We start from the raw sequence: 27,073 nt of genomic DNA on the forward strand, positions 1-27,073 counted from the left end.
GTGTGTAGTATGGTGTGGTGTGTGTGTGTTTGTGTGTGTGGTGTGGTGTGGTATATGTGTGTGTTGTGGTGTGTGTGTTGTGGTTTGTGTGCTTGTGTATGGTGTGTGTGGTGTGTAGTGTGATGTGGTATGTGTGTGTGGTGTGGTTTGTGTGAATGTGTATGATGTGGTGTGTGTGTCGTATAGTATGTGTGTGTGTGTGATGTGGTGTGGTATGTGTGTGTTGTGGTTTGTGTATGGTGTGTGTGTGGTGTGTAGTGTGGTGTGGTATGTGTGTGTATGATGAGGTATGTGTATGGTGTGTGTATGTGTGATATGTGGTGTGGTATGTGTGTGTGTGTGTGTGTGTGTGGTGTGAGTGATATGTGGTGTGGTATGTGTGTGTACTGCGGTTTGTATGTGTGTATGGTGTGTGTGTGTGTGTGTGGTGTGTATGTGTGATATGTGGTGTGGTATATGTGTGTACTGTGGTTTGTATGTGAGTATGGTGTGTGTGTGTGTGTGTGTGTGTGGTGTATGTGTGATATGTGGTGTGGTATGTGTGTGTACTGTGGTTTGTATGTGTGTATGGTGTGTATGTGTGTGTATATGTGTGTATGGTGTGTGTGTGTGTGTGTGTGTGTGTGTGGTGTGTGTATGTGTGATATATAGTGTGGTATGTGTGTGTACTGTGGTTTGTATGTATGTATGGTGTGTGTGTGTGTGTATGGTGTGTGTGTGTGTGTATGGTGTGTGTGTGTGTGTGTGTGTGTGTGTGTGTGTGTGTGTGTATGTGTGTTTCCATCAGACTGAAGACAGAAGCCAGGGCCCAGGGAGTCTGGTGAGACAAGTGGAGATTAACCAGTGCCCTTCTCTAAGTTCAAAGGAGGGTACAGAAGGCCAAAGGACAGATATGTGAGCACAGATGAAGAACCAGTAAACTCGTGTGTGGGAATATGCAGGTGTTCAACTGCATGATAAAATGAAAAGAAAAGTGATGTCTTTTATAAATTTTGTGCAAAAAGATTATTTGGCGAATTCAATGTCAACAGAAAACTCTAGAGTCAATAGTTAAATTTGTTATTTTCTTGTTATTGTTTTTAAAAAGGCATTTGAGACAAATGATTATTTGTTTGCTATTGATAGTTGGATATCCCCTTCAGGTAGAACTTGGTGTCCATAAGGTCAAATTCATAGGCTCAACCTTACAGAAGTCATAGTCATTGACTCTATGCCCAAGTAATTTGCATCAGTGTGTATCCCAGAAGGGTATGATCAGAAGTAAGATACTTATCATTAGAAAAAAAAAATCTTTCACGATGTAGAAAATGTTAAGCAATTCCTGGTATTGAAAGACAACAACCACCACCACTACAGCCTAAACTTCCTAGGATGAACAATGGTTCACAGAAGGTGTGAGCACAATCTTGGTCATGATTTGAGAGGTACCTCAAAATCCCTGAAAGATTTTACCCAGAGCCCTCCAGTTCCTCTCCCTCCCAGTTCCAATGTGAAACTCCTAGAGATTTTCTCATCATTGGCCCTCTTTAGGGTAGGTACTATAGGATCAGAGTCCCATTGTCAAACACACACACACACACACACACACACACACACGTACTTGGGATTAATTGCATAACTGATACCACTGTATGGTTTCATTTATCAATTCAGCTATATGACTTGTTCACTCAAAAAACAAGCACGGCCAGCCTTCTATATCTTCAGTCCTACTATATCTGCAAAATCAGCCCACTGTGGATTGAAAATACTGTGTTTTTAATTTGCATCTGTACTGAAATATACAAACTTTCTTCTCACTGTCATTTCCTAAATGGACTATTTCTATAGCATTGACAATGGAAGAGGTATTCAAGAAATGTAGAGGCAACTTAAAGCATGCCAGGAGGATGTGCACAGATTGCATGCAAATATTATACCATTTCATGTAAGAGATGTGGACACCCTGATACTTTGTTACCCCATGCCCTTTCTCCCATGGATACCAGGGATGAGTATTTTCTGACAGCCCACCCAGTACCAATCCCAATTCCGAGTGCCTTCACGCCTAGCAAGAAAAACACAGCAGCATAGGTTTACAAGGGATGTGCAGAGGGTAGAGACAGCTCACAAACTGTTCAGAACCGGAGACCTTACCAGAGAAGACACAGCAGGGCATTGTGTGTGCGCCTGGCTAGTCTAAGTAGGGAATGAAGGGAGACAGCTGTAGGATTGGGACAGAGACAAGTATGAGCTCACTTTGGTTTGGCAAAGAGTTATGTCTGATGAGATTATTTAAATTGTAATGATACAATTATGTGATCACTTATTATGTGCCTGATAGGATGTTACCATTTGAGAGATTTCTTTTATCACTGGGTTTTCCCTTGTGTGATGGGTATTGTAACACTCATTCCGTCAATGGGAAATCAGGGTCACAGATGGGATGTGATTCACATAGTCCAGGAGGCTGAGAGATGCAGGCAGCCTTGGGAACAGAATCCAGTTCTGCCTTTAGGGGCGGGGCTCTCTCCACTCGGCGGCGGCAGCAGCAGCCTCACAACAGCAATGACAGACAGATGCGTTTATTAAAATATGTCTTCATCTAAAATGTGGCCATTTAAAAAATGTTTAAATGTTAGTTATTTCTTGAAAAAAGAACATACTAAGCTCAGGGGGTGGGGGGTGGGGGTGGCTCTCATAGTGACACTCTCATGAGTTTTGTTTTCTGAAGAAAAACTAAGGAAATGCACCAACCAATTACTCAACAAATGTTTGGGGAATGAATAGCTCTCTGTAATTAAGCAGTTGGAAGTCATGCAACATTTTATAACACGTAAAACACAAGAAGATGTCTCAATTTCTTTCCGAGAGTCATTTCCCATTAAATTCCAATTTTCCACTTGATGAGCTGCAGACCTTCCCAATATCAACAGAGATTAGGCAGCATGTCTGTGCCAGGCCGAGCTTTCTCTTGCTTGCTGCTGAGCAGCAAACTATAACACATCAGAAATGGATGGACTACAGAAGCCATCAATGAGTTAACTTCACTCAGCAACCTGACTTCCATGGCTTGTCACAGTCTCTGTAAAAATAAAACAGGGCAGAGCAGATGACCCACATGTTTCCGGAAGTCCTTTCTCCTTTCTTGGAACAACCCAATAAATAGGGTTAGTTCCCATGAATGGCCTGACTTTTTCCTCATGACACATAGTCAAGCTGGTAGCCAGGAATTGGTAGCTATAAGCAAGTACTTGTGCTGTTACTCCAAAAACCAAAGTCTATCAGGACTGTGCCCGCCAAACACACACACACACACACACACACACACACACACACACACACACACACGCACACACGCAGACAAAGGACAAAAGATGTCTAGACTGGGTGCTTTTGCAGATGTGGCTCACTGTTCCTAGGACATGGCTGATATAACTCAGGATCAAATGTCTAATCAGTAGAAAAGTAACAGGATATGGAGAGGGAGGGAGGTAGAAAAAGAGACACAGAAGCAGTAATAGTCCTCCCAAACTTTTCTACCGCTGTGAAGAGACCCCGCTGCCAAGGCAACTTACTAAGTTTATTGGGACTCACAGTTTCAGAGGGTGAGTCCACGACCATCATGGTGGGGAGGGAGTATGGCAGCAGGCAGGCATTCTGGTAATGCTAGAGCAGGAGTGCAGAGCTTATATCTAACCCACAGATGGTAGGCAGAGAAAAAGAGAGACTGAAGTCTGCTTTTGAAACCTCGGAACCTCAAGCCATCCCTGCCCCTACCTCTGCCTCGTGCTGTGACACACCCCCTCTAACAAGGCCGCACTCCTAATCCTTCTCAAGCAGTTTCACCAACTGCTAAGCAAGCATTCAAATATAGGAGCCCATGGAGGCCATTCTCTCTTAAGCCACCACATTTCATTCCCTGGCCCCCAAAGGCTCATGGTCATACCATAATGCAAGAGGGAAAATGCATTTAGCCCAACTTCAAAGTCCCCTCTGAGGCTCAAGGCAATCTCTCTGTCTTATGCACACAAGATGTAAGCTTTCAGCTGCTGCCCCAGCGCCAGGCCTTCCTGCCCACTGTCATGGTCCCCATCATGATGGTCATGGACTCACCCTCTGAAACTGTAAGCAAGCCTTCAATTAAATGCTTTCTTTTAGAAGTTTCCTTGGTCATGGTATCTCTTTACAGAAATAGGAAAGTAACTGAGAAACCCCAAGGAGTCTATAAATCAAGGTCTTGGGGACATTGTTGACACACCACTTTTACTTCAAATCTATACAAAGCATCAGATAGACATGAGGCTACCACAACCTCATCTGTGTATTTCTGCCAGTTGACATCATGATGGATACAATAATGTTCTTGCTTATTGACTGGTATACTATAAAATATTCTACAAATAAAAGTTAAATTAGGACATGTGTGCTATAGTTCAGATATATTAATAGTGTTAGAATAGAAACAATCTAACTTATAGTGTATGGAGGTGAGGCCTTCAGGAAGTGATTGGGATTAGATAAAATCATTAGGGCAGGGTCCCATGATCAGAAACAGTGCTGCCCCCTGCTCTGTGATACTCTGAGCCACCTTGAGACTCCACTGGTAAGAGCTGTAGACTCTGCACCTCTGCAATCCTGAGCCTCTCTTAGGTGTTTCAATAGAGTGGCCCAAACCAACCTAAAACAACAAAAAGAAGACCCAGACTAATAAACATGTCAGAACACTATTACAGCAAATTATATAAATCCAGTAAAATCAATTTGGCAGTTAAGTGGCTCATGTGACTTAAAATCCCAGAGGTACCATAGTAGTACGAGCTCTGGACACAACCAGATCTGAAGGTTTAAACACAGCTGCTTCTCCATCACTCCATGTTTTCCTTTGTGTTGGCTTTATGCACAAACTCATCACTGTGACCTCGGAAGGGCCTCCTAGATGATGGTAGTGGCATTTGTGCTTGAGGTCCAGAGTGCTTCAGTGTATGTTACTTCCTTTATGAAAGGACTCTGAGGGTGCTGCTTGGATTTTGTATTCACTCCTAGACCAATTGCCCTGTCACTGGGGGTGAGGCTTTGAAGGAGCACGCCAAGTGAAGTACCTCTTTCCTCAGCTGCCTGCAGAACAGGAGATGAAAAGCCTTTGAGAGGAGAAGGGATATGGGGTGGATAGCAGTAATCGTGGGATACAACGAGGCAATCAGGTATGAAGGGAAGAAGCTGTGAGCAAGATGGCTTGACATTGAGTCTTATGTGGGTCTCCAGGGCTTGGTGGATCTGGACGAAGCAGTCGCCACCCTCAGCCTTGTTTTCTCACTTGGAGAATGTTCAGACCACTCTTACAAAAAGTATGGTTTTTTTTTTTCTTTTTAGCAATAATTTTAAATCATTTTTAACTGTGGACCTCCCTCTTCAAGTGATCACTTATATAAAGCAGAATCATACCAAGGTTACTTGGAAAGATGCTGGAGAGCATGAAGTCTCTCTTCCTGGGGCTTCTTAGAACTTCCACACACCGCCTTCCTTGAAGGCCCCAAGGGATCCTGAGAACACGGTTTTAAACAGCTTGAAAGCTGCTCTCTGGGGCCTCTTTTAGCTTGTACTTTGGAGAATTCTGTGTAGATTGTCCAACTCTCTTTAATCTAATATTTCTCACTTTCCTTCTATTTATTTTTTTGGCCAAACTCATGGACTTTGGCTATGTGCGAGAGGCCACTTAGGCAAAACAATCATTTATTCAAATCCCTAGGCAATACTCTGGCCTATTTGGAGCTTGCTTTTCCTGACAGAAAGGGAGTAAATTTCCCAAATCCATTTTCAAGCTGGGACTAGAAAAGGTGAGCACAGGAGTGAAGACAAGGAGGCGATGGAAGTTGCCAAAGCTGGACCAAGCCGGAAGCTGTACGTGTGAACAAGTGAACAAGCTCCAACCTCCCTTGCCATCCACTCCCCCTGCTTGGCACCCGGGGCTACTGCTCGCACTGGAGCCAGAGGCAGGGGAAGGTGCTGGAGGTTTTGGCTGTGCAGTTCCTGAAAACTTGGTCTTAGGCAGACACCTTCAGCTCCAACATGAGAAGAGGAGGGGTAAGTGGGGACCAAACGGAGTCTTCTTGTAGCCTGTAAGATAAAAGGTAGGCTTCCTGATGCAGGCAGTACCACCCATGGGTGAGAAACTGATTGAAGGAGACTCCAGAGGCTGGGCCCTCTGAGTAGTTAGTTAGTTAGTTAGTTAGTTTTAGTTAGTTAGTTAGTTAGTTTTAGTTAGTTAGTTAGTTAGTTTTAGTTTTTCAAGACAGGGTGGGGTTTCTCTGTATAGCCTTGGCTGATTTGGAACTCACTCTGTAGACCAGACTGGCCTCAAACTCACAGAAATCCGACTCCTTCTGTCTCCCGAGTGCTGGGGTTAAAGGCGTGCGCCACCACTGCCTGGCTTCTGTATTTATTTTTAATATGACTATTTATGCAGAAAATATCCAAGGAGGGGTAGCAGTTGATGGGTGCTCTTTGGGGAGTATGGGAATAGATGATGGAGGTCTCTGGCCTGTGGGACTGTAGAATCACCAAATAGAGGAGGTAGGCAAATCACCTATCAAGACCGTGGGAAGTTTGGAATCCAGCTGGTGCTCACAGGCTGGTAGGTGGCCACCAGTGACTCTCCCGATTGGTCAGTGTCCAGCCTATACAAGTAGCTAACTATTTGAACATCACCCCATTCTGTGACATGTGGCTAGTACATGTATTCGCTTCACATCCTACAGAGAACAACAGAATAACTAAATGACTGGAGGGTAGAGGAGGATTTACAGAGGTATAGACTTTGGTCTGGGTCCCAAGTAAACAGTAGGCCATTACTGAGAAGTGGGAGAGAAAAGAGGTATTCTAGAGGAGCTGGGAATAGGGCCTGAGGTCTGCATATGTGCTCAGAAGGTGGTAAGGGAACCTTGGCTTGATGGGACCACTGACTAGGCTGGTGTGGGTTATGGCACACTCCTATGAAAACTGGGCATGGCAGTGCATGTCTGTCATCCCTGTGTTAGGGTACAGTCAGGTTCGATCATGGAGGCCTGTTGGCCAGCCAGTTGAGAGAAATTCTACCTCAAATAAAAAGGGGTGGTGGTAGAAACTCTTCCATCTACTGCCCCGCTCCTTTCCTCTGAATCCTGTAGGAAGGGACCACCCCTCAACACACTCTGCCCCATGGGCCTGATCAGAGCCCCCTGCCATGCTGCTGTCCACCTGTCCATGCCATAAATATCTCATTTAACAAGTCTCTTACAATAATGAAAAAAAAGAGTGAAAATGCAGTTGAAGAAGATATAGAAAGTCAACTTCTAGTCTCTACACATGCTAACAAGGGCACATTCACCCCTCCACATACACACTCGTGTGCATATACACATACACCACACACACACACACATACACAAATTACAAATTTTAAAGTGTGGCCTGGATTATGTGAGCAATTGGAAGCTGTAATCAGGACAACGAAGACCCCAGAAGACTGCCGATGATAGATAGGAAGAGGGGAGACCACCCCCAACCACTTCCGCTTTCATACTCAAGAGTCTAATTAAAGCCAACATTCATGCAGCATCCAGTCTGTGCTGAGCCTTTGCACCATGCCTCCTCTCCAGAAATCCTCCAATCGTTCCTGGCTCTACACACTGACTACAGTTAGAGGTAAGAAGACCAAGGCTTCAGAAAGGAGCCGAGTCGGTCCACTGGGAAGCAGTGTGAAGAATCACTGACAAGAGAGGCCTGTGTAGAGGAAAGGTACATCCAGAGTGCTGCTTCTGCTTGCTCAAGTTGCCCAGCCCACACACTATAGATACTGCTCTCCCTCTCACATCCCACGTACAGTCCATCAAGAAACCATGTCAGCACTCGAGGTTCAAAGTCTAACTAGAATCTGAACATTCTCCTTCAACTGTGTGTGGCCCAGCCCATCCACACCTTTCTCCTGGATTCTGCTTGTGACTTAGGAAGAGATGTCCTGTCTCAATCCTGCCTCCTGTATACCATTCCCCATAATGCAGCCTGGCTGGGCTGCCTAAAACCACTCCCCCAAATCCTTTACTGACTTCCCATGCCAACAATCACAGTTCTTAATTTGCCAGCTTAGTCCCGCCCCTCCAGTTCTCCAAACCTCCTCTCTTTCCCCGTCCACTATTCAGGTTACTCTGGCCACACAGTCTCCTGACTCTTTCTCACCAGTCATGCTCCTGCCTCAGGACCTGCACTCACTCTAGTTCCTCCTGGTCTGGTACTACATCCTTTCTCCAGGACACACCGTGTAACCTGCTTCTCTTCAGAGGGTTTGCTCATGAAGGCTGGACTTAACTCTTCTCAGTTTGCAGCCAGAACCCTGACACACCATGAAGCCTTACCCTTTGACCTCATCTGAGGATTGTTTTCACATGGCATTAATCACTTTCTAATATAGTATGTACCTTCTTACTCCGGGTGCTTTCTGTCTCTTTTATGAAGTCCACGAGCGAGGACATCCTTGTCTGTCTTGTTGGCTAATTCTAATGGCTCAGGTAAGAGCTGGATAGAAAGTGGATGGTACATGTTGAGTGGTAGGAGACGGGCATTTAGTTGATTATGTAAATAAGTGGTAAAGGCAATGGGTGGACTCAGGTCTCTCCGCTGCTGCTGATTCTTGCTTCTTGCCACCACAGGTGAGTGAAACAGGAGAATGATTAAAGTCTTGGTGGGTAACAGCCCTCGTGGTGGGATTTTACACCAATCATGCCAACACTAGATGACGTGAATGGCAGCTGCCACAGCAGAGGAGCAAGTGAGCTTTTATTGATCGGCTTTATGGCTGTGGGTTCTTTTATACTAAACAATAAAACACTAGATGCAAAGACATCCTGCTTGCGAGTGTATATGCATGAGTATGAGAACAGAGAATAAATGCATGTGAGCATGAATATTAGGGGGTGTTTGTGCAAGCATGTGAGCATGTGGATGAGAGAGAAAGAGAGAGAGAGAGAGAGAGAGAGAGAGAGAGAGAGAGAGAGAATATGTATGTAGCGGCATTGGCCTTCATCCTAGAGCCTTATCTCACTCAATAGACATTTAACAAAAATAGCCTTGTTGAATAGGAACTAATTATTTGGCAGCAGAGGGAGAGGCTGGGAGATGGATGGTACAGACCATACCTGGAAGGATAAAATGCTGCTCCACATGGATGACTTTAGGATGGAGCAGCCAACAAGAGAAGCCTGGAGAAATGTCATTTCTTTTGATGTAATTAAATCTCGGAGGGCAGGCAGATTTTGCAGGAAAGAACCTGAAGATTCTCTGGGGCTGCCTAGACTCCCCTATGGTTGCTGCCCAGAGCCTAGGACCAGCTTAGCTGTTTCTCTACATCCCAGGCTCCTCTGATCTGTATAGAACTTTCCCTAGTTTTGAGAGATTGCCTCTACAACAAGCACGTGTTTAGAACGATTGACCTGGGAGAAGAGAGTGGGGAGTCTTCTAACTGGTCAAAGTACTCAGGGTCATTGCTTAGCTTCATGCTTACTGTTAAGGCTTGGATATAAAAGGCTCATTAGTGACTTGTTTCTCCTTTGGGGAAATAATTTGATCCTGAAGGCTCTGACTATCAGTGGATTAATCAATTGATAGTCATAATTTGATGGCATTATTGGGAGATAGTGGAAACCAGGAGGTGGGGAAAAGTTAGAGGAAGGAGCTCACTGTGGGCACGCCCTGGAAGTCTATATCTTGTCCATGACCCCTTTTCCCCGTTTCACTTTACTTCCATGACAGGAGCAGCTTTGATCCACCACCTTCCTCTGTTATGATATCTGCCTCACCAGAAACAATGGAGCCAAGTGACTGAGGCCTGAAACCTCAGTGTCCTGGCTAGTTTTATGTCAGTTCGATACAATCTAGAGTTCATCAAAGGGGGAGGGGGGCCTCAACTGAGAAAATGCTTCCATAAATTGTGCTGTAGGCAAGCATTTTCTTAATTAGGGATTGATGTGGGAAGCAGCCCATTGCGTATGGGGCCACCACAAGGATGATGGTCCTGAGTTCTACAAGAAAGCAGGCTGAGGAAGCCATGAGGAGCAAGCCAGCAAGCAGCACCCCTCCATGGCCTCTACATCTGCTCCTGCCTCCAGATTCCTGCCCTGCTTGAGTTCCTGTCAAATAACTATGGTGTGCAAGAGTAAGCCACGTAAACCCTTTCCTCCCCAGGATGCTTTGGTCATGGTGTTTCATCACAGTGATAGAAACCCTGACTCCTTCCTCTTCTAGGAGGACTTTCTCAGCTATTTATCAGGCAACAAAACGCTCCCAAATTCATGCTGAATGAAAAGGCTCAGATATTATGAGGTGAGGTTAGGCAGGATCTGATAAGCACAGGGGCTCTGCTGCTGCTCTCTTCAGGAATGGACCACACCCCCTAAGTGCCCTGATGGAGCAGGCAACCAAGCACTCAGTGCTCAGAGAACTTGGTAGGGAGTTTCTTCCAAATGACATCCCTCAGTGCACGAGAAAGTGAATTTGTTTGGCTCAGCACACCATTGATTACCTCCATCTCAAAACTTTCAAATTAACTTACTAGCTTGAATAACACACACACACACACACACACACACACACAGAGAGAGAGAGAGAGAAGACAGAGAGAGACAGAGAGAGACAGAGAGACAGAGACAGAGAGACAGAGACAGAGAGACAGAGAGAAATAAAAATGTGATCATCTAAGATTTTAATTTTCTTAAAAAATAATTGCTTGGCAATGATTTCTTCTTCCTCAGCAGCACCATCAAGCTCCTGACTGACCCACTTCCCTACATCCCCATCCCTAAACACCCCTATTGCCCCCATTATTCCCATCCCTACACTTGCCTTTTCTTCCTCACTTGGTGTTGGGTAAGCACAGGGGTCCATTGGTCTTCACTGGTGTCACAAGTTATATTGACTGGCTGCAGCACTTAAGTTTCACCCCCTATGTCCTAAGGCATTGTCTGTAAGATGCTTTCCTGGTCCTCAGAATCCCTTCACTACCCATGCTAACAGTTCTTCAGACTGCAGTGATTTAGACATCCTTTCATCTATTTTTTATGCTGCAGTTTGCTCTAATCCCCCCTTGGTGGGCAGGCTATAGTAAACATCCCAAAGGCCTCACCCCAAGAGTGTTCCATTCAGGAGGTCTGCAAGAGTCCTGACCAGTCCCAGGTCACACTGCAGCTGCACACTTTAGGATCTTGCTTTGAGCCCATCTGCTCTAAGATTTCTGCTTTGGTTGCTCTTTGAAAACAATGTTGATCTAGAACTGAGCACAGCTGGAGTTACCAAAATCAGCCACTGTGTGGGCATGCAGCTACAGGGGAATGAGCTGAGCTGAGCTGAGCTGAGCTGAGCTGAGCGAGGCCTGAACAGTGAGGTGGAAGGTGCAGATATGTGTGGGTGTGGCTCACTGTCCTTACAATTCTATTTTTTAAAAAAACTTTCTATATTCACGGAGTCCAAAGAGGACCCATATCAGACAGGAATCCTTCAGTGCCAAGTGATAAAAAGGCAGTTGTGAAAGCGAGCGTATCAGCCCTAAGAATGAGGTTAGTATTCACACAAGGCCCAAGACACTCCCTTCAGGCTTGACTTACTCCGGATGCTCCCAAGACTCTCTGACTCCCGCTCTCACCTCTGCTTCCTGTCTATGTGCTCTCTTCTCAAGCAGCGTCTTTGATGCTGGTCATCAGGTGAACAAGAACCACAGCCCTTTAGGGAGGTAGCTGTCACAGCTGCTCTAGCTACACACATGTGGAGGACATCCCCACAATCAAGAGCAGAGACAGGCAAGGAGTAGACCAATGCCCAGCAGATTAGCCAGAAAGGGCAGGGCTGCTGGGATGAGCACCCCTTGGATTTTCAAAGTTTCACATTAACCAAATCCAATACCAGTTAGCTAAGTAAATGCTGCCTGGATACTTTACCTCAGGACCTCTCACAAACATTTATCTTCTTTGCCATAAAATGTCACTGCTGGGGTTCAGGGAGAATTTGCTAGAGAGGGTTTTCACAGACAAGAAAAATAGTGGCTGCCATTTTCCCCAGTCCTCAAGAACTTAAGATTTTCTCAGAGACTCTGACAGACACGATGCTTTTGTAAATCCTGTTTTAGTACTGTAGAGTTCTCAATTAGTCAGTCCTTCATGTAAGCAAGTGCATGTGCAAAAGCCACTAAGCAGGACAAAGCTGAGAATGCCAGCAAAGAGCAGCTGCCTCCACATGGTGTCCCCAGTCCAAACAGCGACATTTACAGGGAGGGGAGGGGAAAGAATATTGATTGGTTTTCTTTTTTCTAAAATTAGAAAAAGAAAATTCTTTCTTTCTGAGTTAGCATACAAACATAAGAATTCTTCCTAAGGATTCAGGTTTCTTGGAGGGCTGTGCTAGAGGTAAGGCATAGACTGGAGCCTTAAACACCTTTCCAGGAAGGTAGAATGATTACAAACCATGCTAATTTGCTGAACTGTGTCCCTGATAAACCATCATTGGCCATAGACACTTTCTTGCTGAAGACCTGGGCTTGTGCACGGCACTCCACTAAATCATCACTGTTTGTGTGTTCTGAGAAGGGCAGGAGGAAGGCCTGGGGGTCAAGTTTAGGTACCAGCCAGCAGAACATCTCTAAATGTGACGACGTATAGAGAAAGGCACTGGAAGTGAATGGAAGAGAAATCCTTAATCTTTGGGATTCAAGACTGTGGAGCCTTCCCAACGTGCACATTCATATTCTCTCTCTCTCTCTCTCTCTCTCTCTCTCTCTCTCTCTCTCTCTCTCTCTCTCCTTCCATCACTCCACTGTGGAGCCTCCCCAACATGCACATTCTCTCTCCCCCTCCATTCCTCCATCACTCCACTGGGTGTCTACCTGGCTTCAGTCTTTCCTGCTTAGAACAGAGTTCCACAAGTGAAGGAAGATGGCCATCAGAGTCTGGGCTGACTCCAGCCTTCCAAATTTTTGTGACCTAAAAGGTATAAAATAATATCCATCTTCATCCAGGGACAAATCCCAGAGAAAGAGAAATCCAGAGAGGAGACAGAGGTAAGCAGAAAAACTCAGCAAAGCACTATCTCGGCAGAAACAGAGCAGAATGGAGTTCCAGGGAGGGGACAATCGTCAGTGAAATCCAAGGCCATGGAGGATCAGGCTGAATGAACAGAGCATTCCTGATGAGTTTGCAAGCCCCTGGTTTAATGTTTCCCTCACTTCTGCACCATTTGACATGGGTGTACAAATTAACACATTTTAGTGCTTTTTAAATGTTGACATCTTAGAGCACATTAATTTGGACAACTGCCTACAAAATTTTGGTTCCATATAAGGGTAACTTTACCTAGCTATGAGGTATCAATTAACATAAAAAGTCTTGACAAAGAATGAAAGAAAACAATCCAGGAAGAGTTGTGATGGGTCTAGCGTGGCTCACACACATCTCTTCCCTCTTACCAACTCATTGGACAGGGGTGGAAGATAGCGTAGTTGTTCAGCCCATGTCATGTCATGGTCATTACTATGGGAAGGAACAGAGTACTGTGGGAAGGAACAGAGAATTAAGACTGATAACCCTATCTGGGTTACATAATCAGGGGGTGAAGAGAAGCTGTATTCTCAGGAAGAAAAGGAAAAAGGTACAAAGACACCAAGAGCAGTGGTTATGGGAGTCCAGGAAAGTGTAAACACAGCAGTAACTGGAATTATTAGCTATTAATATCAACATTCATTTTTGCATCTACTCTGTCCCACCTGTGTGGGGTTGTTGAGAGATGAAAGGTACAACATGCCAACCTTGCAGAGTTCAAGCCACTGTTGGATAGACAGATGCAGAAATAAATTGGGTACCATGGGATGAGTACTACTTAGGTTGAATAACCCTTATCCACAGTACTTGGAGAGAGAAATGTTTAGATTTGGGCTTTTTGAATATTTGCATTTATATAATGAGTTGTCTTGGGGATGAGGCCCAAGTCTAAGTATGGAATTTGCTTATTTTTTCATATACAACTTACATATATACCCTGAAGGTACTTTTACATAATACTTTTAGTTAGTGTATCTGAATTTTGATTAATTACAACCTGTCACATGAAGCCACATGGAATTTTCCACTTGTGCCATCATGTCAGTGGCCAAAACATTTCTGATTTTGAAGCATTTCAGAATTTGGATTTTTGAGTTTAGTGCTCAACTAACTTTTAGAAGACTTTGAAAAATACTGTGAGAAGACTGTGAATTCTTTTGGAAAGGTGGTACCAACAAGAGCTTCCTGGACAAGGACAGTTTGTCAGAGGGCTTGAAGGAGGCATAGGAGATTTCCAGGAGAACAAGATAGAGTTCCAGAGAAGTATTCCAACTTAATTCACTACTGAGCATGGAGTTCAGAGGTTTAGCCAAAGTTACCGAGTTGGAGCGTAGGTGATGGTCTAAACATGGGCCAGACCAGAAATGGACAGAGAGCAGCAGACAGGCTGAGTGTTGAAGCTGACCAACAGAGTGACCCCCGTGAGACAAGGTGGTGTGATGGGAGTGTCAGGTGTCACATGGACATCACCTTTCCAGATAAGGGCCCATTAGAGGAATGCACACAGAGCAGCAGGTCTTTGTGACTGGTGCTGGGAGAGAGCACTTTCTCCTCCAAGCCTCAAGAGAACATTCCTAAGGAGAGATCAATGTTCACTATCATTAAAAACAAGGAAGAAATTCGCCAGGCATGCTGATGTGCACCTTTAATCTCGGTACTCAAGAGGCAGAGGTAGGTGGATCTCTGTGAGTTCCAGGACAACCTGCTCTACACAGCAAATTCTGAGCCAGCCAGGACTACATAGTGAGACCCTATCTCAAATAAATAAATATTTAAAATAATAATAATAAAATAAGCACAAAAATAAGAGGAATAAATTCAAAGGAAGAGTGAACCAAAATGGAAAATGACCTGCCATTCTGTAAGTGGACCAAATTCCAAATTGCCATCAGGACAGAAAATTCAGAGCCTATGCATGTCCCCTCATGCAGAAGAACTCACCTATCCAAGGACTTTGCCAGCCTCACCTGCAGGCATTTTAAGTAATATATATATATTCTCCAGGCTAGTGTTACAATATCAATGGCTATGGGTTTTTGTTTATTTATTTTTGTTTTGTTTTATAGACAAACTTTTCAAGTATGACCCCAGACTCTGGGCTGCATGGCCTTGGCAAAGCTTTCTTACCTTTGTGAAACTCAACTTAACGTTCTTGAGAAATGATGGTTACAGGAGACAATAAACACAAAGCTCCGTGCACAGCACTCAGACATAGCGGCCCCAAAGCCAGCTCTTCCTGGTGCTTTGTATTACTCAGTCACATCTTGTCCTCGATCCTCTGAACAGCTCACCTTAGACGTGGCTCCTGAAGGAAGAGAATCACCCCATCATTTTAGAGTGTGATTATTTTTTTGTTTAAGATTACTCTTGTAATTGTGTTGACACAGTGGAGGTCACGTGCTATGGACCACAGATGTGGCAGTACATGTGTGCAACAGCTATGTTCAGAGAACAACATGCCAACAGTGTCCTTCCCACCTTCCGGCTCTTCTATTGCCTCCACCCCATTTCTGTGATTTCCCTGAACCTAGGGGTGAGGGTCATACCAATGTCTCTTCTATCATCAGAGTCACTTATTTTCAGCACTTGTAAGTAGCGATTCTCTCTGTATTCAGTGGGGAGAGGCTCCAGAGGTCTCATCCCTAGCTGAGGAGCTATTAGCCATTGATGGTTATAAGGGGAGGGAGAGTCACTTTTCTTTGGGGATGTGGTTATGGGTGGGTTCCTCCCACATCCATGGACGGCCCTGCACACATGCACCTAGGAACAGCCAATACTAACTGCACTGACGCTGTAGGTTAAAAAGTAATTGATAAAATAAAGGAGGAAATGAAGTTGAGAGGTAGAATGGATGGAGTCAGGGTTCCTACAGGGAGTTGGGAGTGGAGGTAAGTGGTGGAGTCAGTCAAGATATAGTTTATACATGTATGAAGGTTAATAACAATGATGATGATGATGATGATGAATAGATAGCTTTTGTATAGTCAGTTTCCTTTGCAGGTTTCTGTAAAATGGACAGTGACAACATTGGCACACACATCTTACAAGTCTGGAAAAGCATGTTTGATTGTAGAAAACATCAAGGTCTCTGTCTAATTCAGAAAGGCAAAAGAGACCTAGTGATGTTGGTCAGTTCCAGAGGGTGATGTTGGTCAGTTCCAGAGGCTTCCATCTGAACTTTGGCTGGTCCCAGGGCATTAAACCTATAGTTCCAGGGGCACTATCAGGAAGTGCTTACCTCACAAGTGTGGACACCTGAGTTCAGATTCTCAGAACAGGTAACCACCTAGGCACAATGGTGTATGCTTGTATTTTCAGCAATGCTAGCCACCCAGTCTAGCTTACTTGGCAAAGCTGCAGGCCAATAAGAGACCATGTCTCAAGCAAAACTGTGGAAGGGGCCTGAGGAACAACACCTAAAGTTGTCCTCTGACCTCCACATGCATACACACTCCTGTGCATTCACACACACCAAGAAAGAAAAATGAAGAACCAGCCGGCCAATATGTTAGATGATTTAATGGAGAAAGGGCAGTTTTACTAGCTAAAGCTACAGCACTTGCAAAAAAAAAAATACTTAGGAAAAAGCCTTCTTGACCTTGAGTTGGACAAAACATAACACATAAACTAAAAAAAAAAAAAATCAGTATTTTTATTCCATCAAAATTTATATATATCTGCAAAACATCCACAAGAAAATAAAGAGGTCAGCCACAGTGTGAAAGACAACATTTACAAGTCACGTAACAGACTTGGAAAATAATGATGGCTTTGGGAAACAACACCCACAATCTCACTTGTTTAAAAACATGTAAATAGCTTTTACAATACAAGTAACCACAAAATACAATGGAAAGGAGGATGAAGATGATTTGAAAAGGCATTGCACAAAGAAGGTAAAAATTGGCTACTACATACTTGAAAAGATGTTCAGCATCAGTCACTAGGGAAATATAAATTAATACTGTAATGCCATGTAGTTAGAGTTTTCCTGCCTGGCCCACAGTCAGGACAAATCTCTCTCACCCGCCAGTCCCACAGTCACTCAGACCCAACCAAGAAAGCACACAGAGACTTACATTTGTTTAGAAACTGTATGGCCGTGGCAGGCTTCTTGTTATCTACTTCTTCTATCTTAAATTAACCCATTTCCGCTTATCTATACTTTGCCACATGGCTTGTGGCTTACCAGTGTCTTTACATGTTGCTTCTCATGGCGGCGGCTGGCGGTGTCTCTCTCCAGTCTTCTACTTCCCAGAATTCTCTTCTCTCTTGTCCCTGCCTATACTTCCTGCCTGGCCACTGGCCAATCAGAACTTTATTTACACAGAGCGATATCCACAGCAATGCCATATCACCCCATAGTGGCCAGAGTGGCCAAATTTCTTAAAACTGAGAAATATAAGTGTTGATAAGAATGTGGAAAAATGGAATTTTAAAATGAAAAAATTATTGGTGTAACAAGGCACACAATGGAAAACAGTTGGGATTTCCTTTATAAGTTATGAAACATCTTATGAATCTGAAGTTTTCTCTTAGCAATAGACTGTGGAAAAATGTAAACACTTCTACACAAGGCCACATGCACTGATGCTCTCTGCAGGATTGTCCTTAATATGCCAAAAGTGAAAGGAACCCATATACTCATCCACAAAATATGGTATGCCCAGGCAGTGGAATATTGTTCAGCAATAAATAGGAACATGTTGTAGCATTGGCAGATCTCAAGGACAGTGTGAAAAAGGAAAGAAACCAGGCTGTATGTGATATGATTATATCTGTATAATTATCTACTATGGAAAGTTGACAGAGCTAGAAATAGACCAGTGGCATACTCAGGCCAGAGCTGGGGACAAAGGTTGACTGAAATTTGCCAAGAGGGGATTTTCTATAGTAATAGAAATGTCCAAAATGAATATGTCAATTACTCTGTGATCAAAACACCCAAGCAAACAACTTCTTGAAGGAAGGTTTATTTTGCCTCCCATCTGTGGGTGGTGCAGTCCATGCTGCTTGTCCTCATGTATTTGTGTAGGACATTGTAACAGTGAGAGCATGAGACAGAAGAGCTTCCTCCCCTCAGGACAGACAGGAAGTGGTCAGAGAAGAGAATTGAAAACCCATCTAGGAAAAGGAAAGACTGACTCCTCATGTATTATCCTCTGACCTCCACACACATCATGTGCTCTGACATAGGCACACTCTCTCCACATAAATAATTGAATTAAGATTCAAAAACTTTGGGTTGGGGGCTGGAGAGACAGCTCAGCTGTTAAGAGCACTGACTGCTCTCCCAGAGGACCTGGGTTCAGTTCCCAGCAGCCACATGGCAGTTAACAACTGTCTATAACTCCTAGATTTGACACTCTCATACAGCTACACATACAAGTTAAACACACACACACACACACACACACACATACACACACACACACACACACACACACTAAATAAAACCAAACAAACAAACAAAAAAAAACTTAGGGTTAATTTGCAGCTGGAAATAGGCTTATATAGTTGAGGTCTGGAAATTTCAAAACCTATACTCAGCTTTGTTGTGGGAATTTGATCCATTTAGCCAATGGTATTAGGGTGATAGCTCTATGGGTATAGTCTTGTTTGGGTATGTGACTGGATAAGAACTGAGGAGGAGTGTTGAGTGCTCTCTCTTGGACAGTGGAAGGCGTCCTGATGCCACAGCTTGGTGACCTTGTCCAGACCTTTCCCCATCTCCCCGGTTGATGAGGCAGCAGAGCCCCTTCATTCTGTATTCATGAGTGTGCTCTTCCCATTGCATCCCTTAATAAATTATTGAACAGACTTCTGTGGGTTCTTACTTTATCTGGTACCCAATGTGGCCTGATCCCAAATAGCCCAGTCAGGGCACATTGCCCCACACAGCCCACTAACTCCCCCAATCCCAAACTTGCTCAGAGACTTCAGGGGAAAGAGAGGAAAACCTAGCCAGCAGGGTAGTAACTATGGCAGGAGCACCCGTGTACAGCTCTGGTGTGTGCCAGTGGTTGCAAAGCCATAGGCAAGTGACTTTTTTGTAAATTCATGCCCCACATTGGGTGCCATTTGTCATCACAAGTTTCTCTCCTTCCTGTCAGTTCCTGAATAACCATTCAGAGGATTGATATTAATTACAAAATGATTGACCTATGGCTCAGGCTTATTGCTAGCTATCTCTTACATTTAAGTTAACCCATTTGTATTAATCTATGTATTGCCACATGGCCATGGCATTAACAGTTTGCTGGCATTTTGTTCCTTGGGCAGCTGGATGGCATCTCCCAGACTCTGGCCTTCTTCTTCTGTATTTCTGCTTGGTTTCCTGCCTTGCTCTGCCCTGCCTTGATGTAGGCCAAAACAGCTTTATCTATCAACCAAAGAGAGCAAAACACATGCACAATGTACAGAAGGACATCCCACATCATGGCTTCTCTCAGCTGCTGTAAGGTGGCTCAAATCATTTTTTAATAACATTTGTCTGGATGCAAATAACAAGAATACTCAATATTCAATGTCTTAAAAGAGGATGTGTTTCTCTTTTAAAGATAATTTGGAAGTAGGCATTCCAGTTTGCTCTGGAAAGTCAGTATTATTTGCAGAACCAAGAACCTGACATTCTTGAAATCTGTCATTTGTACACTGAATAACAGCTCTGTTCACATTCAGAAATTAGATGCCAGAGCTTCAAGCAATTGATTTTTATATGACAGCATCCAGAACATAAAGATGGAGGACAGCTATAAGAAAGGATTTTTTTTTTTTTTTAATGTGTGTCTTTCTTACTGGAAAAGAATGAAAACTCCTAGCAAGAAGTATCAAGAAGCCATTAGCCATTTCCCCGTATTACTTTAACTGACTTTGGGTCAACATCTGCCCTGTCAAAAAGGAAAAGGAGAACACATTGATAGAAAAGAATCTAAGTACATCTACCTTATTCCTTATCTTCATATTTTTTATAACTATCCATATGTGGTAGGCAGTGTTCTTAATTACAGATGATAGAAAATTTCCAGGCTGATTTAACAAGAAACTGACCATAGTTGCTTGTGTGTGTATGTGTGTGTGTGTGTGTGTGTGTGTGTGTGTGTGTGTAACAGGAATCTTAAAGGTCTTATTAATAAAATCAAACCTGAGGCCAGGTATTGGGGTGAATGCTGGAAGGTCAGAGAAGCAGAACAAGCCACAGTTATCTCACCTCGCCAGTTCCTCAGCTGGTCTTGTTTCCTCTGAGTCCTCATCCAGAATGGCTCTCAGCTGAACTGCATTGCTCCATAGCCTAAAAGCTTATCCAGTCCAGCCAAATGCTTAACTAACTAAATGCTTAACTCACTTAGTTCCTGGTCCTCACACCTTATATACCTTTCTCTTTCTGCCCCCACTCCCTAGGATTAAAGGTTGGGTTTCTTGGATTAAAGGCGTGGATCACCACGTTTAGCTGTTTCTAAAGTGGCCTTGAACTCAGAGATCCACTAGCTCTGCCTCCCAAGTGCTGGGATTAAAGGCATGCACCACCACCGCCCAAGTTCTGTTATGGCTTACTCTTCCCATTTTCTAGCCACCATTTTTGGCTTTGTTCTAGTGGCTGTCTGTTCTCTGACCCCAGATATGTTTATTTTGAGGAACATACAATATTTCAGGGAACACAATACCCACCACGTGTGTGTGTGTGTGTGTGTGTGTGTGTGTGTGTGTGTGTGTGTAATTTATTCAAAGTTATTAGGTTGTCTACATGAGGTTAAATTTCCAGAAATGCTATCTGAAGAAGCCATGCTTGAAATAGTTGTAATAGCATTGGAAAGATAATCGCTCAGCAGCTAAAGACACTAGTCACCAAGCCTAGCTACCTGCTTTTGATCCTAGGGATCCAAATTGTGGGAGGGGAGAACTACTGAATTCCACAAGTTGTCCTCTGGCACACACACACACACACACACACACACACACACACACACACACACTCATAAACACATACACACATGTCATTAAAATTTGTTTTAAAAATGAAAATCAGCATAATGAAGATCCAACTTCCATTTGTCACCACACACTATGGCTACATGTCTAGCTCTCTCATAAGAACATTTTATCTTTTAAAGATTTATCTTATGTGTATGTGCATTTGGCCTACATGTATGTATGTATGTATGTATACCATGTGCATGCAGTGCCTATGGGAATCAGAAAAGGGTATCAAATCCCCTGGAACTGGAGTTTTATATAGGCACACGCATGTGTGTATGGCCCTGCCTACACCACAGTGTGTATATGGAAGCTGGAGAACAACCTCAGGTGTGAGTTCTCACCTTCCTCCTTGTTTGAAATCCTCTCTTTTGCTCAGTGTTGCACATGCCAGGCTAACTGCACACAAGCTTCCAACTATTCTGGCTCAGCACCCCATCTCCCAGAGTAGTGCACTGGGGTTCCAGACGCTTGTGCCACCATGTTCTACTTTCTCAGCATCTGTGTGGGTTCTGCGGATCCAGACTCAGGTTGTCAGGCTTGTAGGGCAAACACTTTGCCCACGGAGCCATCCTCCAGTCTCTGTTTAGCTACTTCTGGTGGAAGGAAGTCTTTGTTGACAATAAAAACTCATCAAGTGGAAAATTCCCAGCAGACGTTTAGAATAACAGCATCCCACAATATTAAGTATCTCATTTAATTCTCTCAGTTGGCTGCAAGCCGTCCTCATTATGTGGAGGAGGAAAACTGAAGGTCACGGATACTTCATCCTGTCCAAAAGTCTAAACTCCACAGAAATCCTCAAAGTCGTGATCAAAGACAGATGTCCAAGGATGCTCACTGTTCATAGTCACAGCAAAGCAGCTGAAAACAAATAAGATTCCTACCGCTGGGTGTTTTGAAAAGATATTGTCATCTATTTAAAGCAGAACAGCATATACAGTTTAGATAATGAGGTGGATTCACAAGTGCATGAGACAAGATGATACATTTTGATTGAGAAATTAGACATAATTTCCAAAACAGCATGAATAGTGTAACTCCATAACAAGAAACCTCAGGTTTACATACATGTAGCTATTCAGGTCCTGTACACATATAGATACAGTTGGTCCTTCTCATCAATTGGTTCCATTTCCATGGATTCACCCAACTTTAGTTTGAAAATATTTGGAGAAAAATTAAAAATGTATTAAACATGGACAGACTTCTTAGTCAGTATTCCCAAGCAATGTAGTGTGATAACTATTTACGGTTTACATTGTACTGGGTATCATAAGTCATTACGGAATGATGTAAATAAAGTACCCACAAAGATGATGTACGGCAGATGTAAACTCTGCACTTGTTAAACATCTGCAAATTTGGTTTTCTGCATGGGGTCTAGAGTCTGTTCCCTATGGGAGTGAGATGGCTCTAAACTTTTCTATCAACACACACACATACACCCTGACACCTTCACACACCATGTGACTAAGCAGTTAACAGTGGGTGTCTTCTGGAGATGAGAATAAGAAACTCACTCTTCTATTGCATATATTTTCAAATTTTAAGTTCTTTAGAGTAAATATAGATGTTGTAGCAAGGCATTCAATAAATAATGTGTTCATTGAGGCAAACTGATCATCTGTGAATCATTCATAACCCATCCATGTAAATCATCCATTAAGGTGATAGTTACAGTTTTTTAGTGGGAGGAATGAGTGTGGGTTCTTGTCCATGCCCACATAGAACAATTAAGGCCACACATTTTACCTCTGGGAAAAAGAAATTTGAAACAAAACTTATAATCAATGGGAGGAGAAAATACGGGGAACTCATAAAGCCTGGGCCAGTCAAACTAGGGGCAAAAGGATCACCTTTGAGGGGGCTCTTGTCAAGGCAAACACAGAATAGTAAGAGTTGCAGGCATATGAGAGTCAGGAACAAACACTTGATCTCAGATGAGACCAAGTTTGCAGGCTGGAAACAGTCAAGAGTGAGCAAAACCAGCATCGTGGATCAAATAGGCCAGACATGTTGAGGCTCAGCCAGCATGAGGCTGGCAAGGGAAGCTTCTGGGGCAAAAATAGGCCCAGCTATAGGGTAGCACCAAGCTTTATTCTCACGTACCACTGCTTGCTTGGATAGGCAAGTGCAAGCAATATTGTGAAATGCTTTAAAAAAAAAAAAAAGTTTTGTTTCCAACACAGGTGACGGTTGATGAGAACTCCAGCTTTGGGAACCTACTGTTCCATAACCACAAAGGGGTGCTAAACACAGAAAGACTAAATGAAAGGCAATGCAGCTGAGTGGACTTGGACTTGGATGATTTCAGAGGGGATTTCTAAAGGACTAGAACGGTTTGGGGGAATTTCTCCCTGGGAGAAGTGACTTTATCATTGGGATCATCCAACCCAAAGATCCACTATGACTTTTAGATAGCCAGGGGTTCAGCAGTGGGAACTAGGGTGGGGGAAACCCCATTATGTTCTAACTGAAATTCCCAGGTCTTTGTTGCGGAAGAACAAAGGGAGCATGCATGCAACCCTGGAGACTCCTGTTTGCTTTCTAAGCCCTGCTGCTGTGTTGGAACGGGAATGTCAGATAGGTGACATAGCTCGTTAGCAAGACAGAAAGCCTGGCTCAGACTGAACATGGGAAGACAACTGAGGAAGGAGGACCGGCTGAAGGGTTCACCACATTGTCATCTTTACCTTTGTTTAACACAAGGACGCCTGAGGTTGGCAGCTCACTCCACACTCCTCTCTGCTTCTGCCGCATGGCTGGTGTCTGTCAGAGCTGCTCTCATGAATAATGGCTGAAGAGCTGAGACCACAGACATAGAGTTCTGGAAAGACTGTTTGAGCCAATCAAGGAGGTGTGTCTCCACTGGTATGACCCTCTAACAGCCACGTGAAGTTTTGGCTGTCCCCCTGATCAGTCCCTAGGCTAAAGACACCACTTTGGTGTGCAGCTTGCAAAACAACATCACATAGCCCACATATGTTGTTGTTTTTTTTTCTTTCCCATTTTGTTTTGCTTTGCTTTCTAATATCAAAGTGACTCTAAGCCTCTAGACATAGCTTCTCCAAAGACTTCAGAAGAATGGGTTCCAGATGTGCTATTTGTAGTCTGTACAAAATATCACAGTAGTAGAGCAAAGACGTCACCAATCCCTGGAGGCATTATAACATACACTAGATCAGAGGCCTCCAGCTTGGGATGGAATCCTGACTCTGCCATTTGAACAAGCTATTGAATTTCTTCGTAACTTAGTTTTCTCATCTGTGGAAATGTAATGATCACATTACCTGTCTCAGAAAGATGTTACAAAGATCAAATTTATTAACTTATCCTTTCAACTAAAAACATGTATAGACGTGGTACATAGTGAGTGCTTGATAATTATTGCTTTATTCAAGAATCATGCCATCCACTTCTATAGACCCCCAAAAGCTCAAGCTGGATGAAGTCATCATCACCCCTGCCATGATGGCAGGGTGCTCATGGTTTTAGGTGTAGATATTAGTTCTCCTTAGTGCAAACACAGTTAGATTACTCAAGGGATTATTCTATACAAAGGAAAAACACACGGACAAAAGAATGTATTGTCCTTCTGCCAATATGTTCATTTATAGGACATTTAAAAGAGGCAAGAGGGTCACCTGAAATTCATGCCAGAGTGTCAGTGTGTTCTTCCCTAGTATGGAAATCCACAGGTGAAGTCAGAACATCCTTTGAAGCTTACTCAGTCTGAAACATAGATGAACACATCTGTGTCCTTCCACAGTGTCAGAATTTATTGAATAACAATTCACAAAGGTAGTTTCATTGGCAGCAATTTGCCAGAAATATTCCGACTTCCCTTGACAGCTCTGGTCAAGGCAAGCACAATTCTTTTATTCAATTCTTAATTGCTAATATTAATCTTAGCTACTAATATTAACTGAAATTACTCATTATATACCACACAGTAACTCCTCCCTCCCTCCCTCCCTCTCTCTCTCTCTCTCTCCTCTCTCTTTCTCTGTGTGTGTGTGTGTGTGTGTGTGTGTGTGTGTGTGCGTGTGCATGTGCGTGTGCGCGCGTGTGTGTGTGTGTGTGTGTGTGTGTGTTACAGAATATCTACAATAATGGGTTAAGAGGCCACAGCAGACTTCAACGGGCTGCAGAGGCCTGAGAGACGGGGAAGCAGACAGCAGGGAGGTGAAGAGCCTCTCTGAGGAGAAGGATGGGAGAATATAACAGAAGCTGCTATAGCTGCAAGCTGAAGTCCTCTTCTGGCTTCCTCAAGAACTTAAACACACACTGCAGACAATCACACACAGAGAAACAGACAGAAAAAAAAGACACACGTGCACACACAAATACAAATAAATCTATTTTTAAAAAAACAACTGCCTGTATAAAGAGATCTCTGGAGACAAGGCACAGTCAGGTAAAAAAAAAAAAAAATCACTGTTTTACACAGGATGGAGTAACTTAGGGCAGAATGCAGCCTGATTGCCACACCAAGGCCTATAGCTAGAAGAGACTGCCATGGATGTAGGGTTCCCAGGGAAGAAAAGGGTTCAAAGAGCTCCTCCTTGATGGCTCCAGAAGGCCTACTCTCTCTTTGTCCTCTTCCTTACCCTCTCCCTTCTCTCTCTTCCCACCCGCTTCTTTCCCATTTGGTTGATACAGGCTTCAAGGTCTCCTTTCTCCTGAGCATAAGCGCCTTGGCTTTCTACTGCATGGAACTTAAGGAGATGCTTAGAAACAACAGCACAGACAGCTTGCGCCTGCCTGTCTCTGACCCAAACTTTTTACCAGAAAGGCGGAAGTGGCCAATCGCTCCCATGTGTTTTACTTCCAGGGGAGAAAAGTAGATTAGGATTCCTTGAGAGCCGAATGGCCGTGCTGAGGGAAAGCTAAAAAGGTCGGCCACTCTGTGGGTTAGCATCGCGGCACTCTGAGAACACGCGTACCTTTAGTTCTACAATTTCTCCAGAAATGGTGCTCTTTCTCTGGGCAGTCTGTGGCAATTATGTATGGCTTTAATTTCTGGATTATTTCTCTGCCAGCCGTCCTTCTTCAGCAAAAAATACGGCCAATTCTTTCTGGCTCTAAAATCCCCCCTCCCTCACTTCCTCTTCTCCCTCTTCTCCCTCCTCCTCCTCTTCCTTCTTGTCTATCTGCAGTGGGTATTTACCATGCAGGGCTACATAGACTCTAAACATGAATTTATTTCAAAAGAATATGTCCCACCGCAGCCCTTGCTGTCGCCAGGGGAATTGGGGGGAAACTAGGGGACTGACTCTTGAGTTCCTGGGCAGGGGTGAATGATGACTCAGCCCTAGGCGAGCTAGCCAAGCCACAGAGCCAGCTGTACCATTCTGGACTTCTCTACTTGGCTCTTGCAGTGCCAACAAGCCAGCTTCTTGGGGGATATGGCCCCAATATGAGCCCTGTCCTCCACCCTTCCCAATAATCCTGTGAGCTAAGCTAATAGCTTTCCCATAAATTCTTTTTCAATTCATTAATTAAACTGTGGTAAAGTTCATCGGAATTAGTTTCCATTGTTTTCAGGCATAAACGTTGAGTTCTATATGAGATCTTTCCATCCACTCGGCTGTTTAAAAACACCTCCCTCCTTTCTCCCTGCCCCCTCCCTCCCTGTCCACCATTTTTACAAACACACATCTGCAACGATGAATAAGTGAGTCAACCATTGCCAAGGGAGAACTTCTGAAAGATGTGTCTAAAACCCATGTTGCACACTCCCCTGCCTTTTGCTATAGATGGGTATCAACCCAGAACTGAAACTTCTTAGTAACCAAAGCAATAGCCAGAGCACACATAGTTCCATGATTCTGCATCCCAAGAAGACACAAGCTAGTCCCCCCAGGAAGGCATGGCTGATATTCATACCAAAGAAATTTTTCTTCCATGGCAGAGTGAGAAGAGGTAGGTGTTATTTATGCAGATAAACCTAACACAGTTTTCCTAAACACCAGTGTAGTCCTGAGACAAATACTACTCATTGT

The sequence above is a fragment of the Onychomys torridus genome, chromosome 1 (assembly GCF_903995425.1).
Source record: "Onychomys torridus chromosome 1, mOncTor1.1, whole genome shotgun sequence".
Lineage (NCBI taxonomy): Eukaryota > Metazoa > Chordata > Mammalia > Rodentia > Cricetidae > Onychomys > Onychomys torridus.